The 1,701-nt window shown below is 33.1% G+C and overlaps 1 protein-coding gene across 1 annotated transcript in view; it reads right to left on the bottom strand.

Annotated features, from left to right (window-relative positions):
- Positions 1–254: 254 nt before the first annotated feature.
- The window catches only part of LOC143280917 (uncharacterized), a 29,322-nt gene continuing 27,875 nt past the window's right edge, over positions 255–1,701 (bottom strand). Inside the window, exon 6 of the mRNA XM_076585700.1 lies at positions 255–1,701. This exon is cut by the window's right edge and continues 2,917 nt beyond it. The gene's annotated coding sequence lies outside the window, so the exon portion shown is untranslated.

The following is a 1,701-nucleotide window of genomic DNA, read 5'->3' as shown; positions in this document are numbered from 1 at the left end:
TATATATATGTGTGTGTGTGTGTGTGTGTGTGTGTGTGTGTGTGTGTGTTTAAACTTTGAAAAAAAAAAAAAATCTGTGTGTGTGTGTGTGTGTGTGTGTGTGAGAGAGTGTGTGTGTGTGTGTGTGTGTGTGTGTTTAAAAAAAAAAAGCCTTTTCGCGATTTTCCTTGCAGCCACGTTAGTCTTTGATTTGTGTATGGATGTAAATAAAAACCAACCAATCAAAAAATTCACGCGTTCGTCGAAAAAAACAAAAAAACAAAAACAAAACAAGAACAAAATGAACAACCAAACAAATCAACTTTCTGACAACAACACTGAAGTTGCGATAATGGGAAATGTGTGTACAATCCAAAACGACAATGCTTACAAAGCGATAATAGAAATTCAGGTTAAGCGAAATAATCACGAAATCTTCCAGGTATACAAACATGATCATCGTTTTATAAAGGCCAGACACGGTAGTGAAATTTTGACCAAAATCATGATTTTTTTGTTATTTTCGTTTTTTCGCATAATTTGCTTCTTCAACATCTAATCTTTATAGTCCGTTTCACCTGGGTACTAAATAAAGCTTTAAACAGCATCAACATGTGTGATTTCTTGTGAGTACAAGCACATCTCTTTTTCAGTTTTGTGTTTTGTCCTCGTATTACCATTTTTCAAAATGCTAATGCTCAAAACCTTTAAAAGATAGCATGTTCAAACTTAGTAATTTCTTTCTTTATGTATTCATCTTTATTATAGTGCAGTGGTTTGTATAGTACTAGTAAAAGAATGAATATACACTCATTTGAAAGAAATGATGTCAAGGAATTTATACTCATTTCAACAACAAAGAAATCATAATAAATGTATTTATTCAAATTCCAAAATACCACTGCACTATAATAAATACAAATAAATCAAATAAAACAAACAGAAATAACATATCTATAAAGGTACCGAAGTTATAAGCTTTTAATTTTTTTGTTTGTCGGCCATTTTGGATTCGTTTCCATGGAAACCGTCACGACAAATTGCACAAAATGACCTTTTTAGACATGTTTAGTCCAATATCTTTGCATACCATGTCACAGAAAGCCATAAACTTCAAGTTTATTTCATACGTTTTTGTACTACCGTGTCTGGCCTATTTTTAGTTATCATAATTTGAGCGGGGGCTGAGTGGGTTAGGGAAAAGGGAATGCGCTCCCAATCCCACGCTATTACAGAGGCACGAAATGAATCTTAATTGTATGGATTTCATTTCACAAAACCAAATAAAGTTTGTAGCATCCTGCACGAACGTTTCATGCAATCAAGAAATCATCACTCCCTCACGGGGCTGATTCCATGAAATCAGTGAATATTTGAGAGAGAACAGAAGTGATGTATTTAGGATTTACAGGTATTATCAGACAGACACGTTTGAAATTAAAATATGATTTAAAAGTGATTCTGATATCAATCGTTGAACATGTTTCGTTGCTCAATAGATGCAGCTATTGATGAGCAATTCCATACTTTTCTTTACTGATTTATCAATAAAAAGATTACCCCCTTGGAAAATAACCTTTAAGAACATAACCATTGGCATTCCTCAGCAATACAATAATGATTTTTTAAAAAGCTTACATGACCATACAGAAAATCCTATTATACGGATGTAAAGCTAAACCCAGAGCAATTACCCAAAACAATGATTGGTAATGGTCCTTG

Source organism: Babylonia areolata, chromosome 1, assembly GCF_041734735.1.
Source record: "Babylonia areolata isolate BAREFJ2019XMU chromosome 1, ASM4173473v1, whole genome shotgun sequence".
NCBI lineage: Eukaryota > Metazoa > Mollusca > Gastropoda > Neogastropoda > Buccinidae > Babylonia > Babylonia areolata.
The sequence above is the reverse complement of the archived record's forward strand: the minus strand, read 5'-3'. Positions and strand labels throughout refer to the sequence as shown.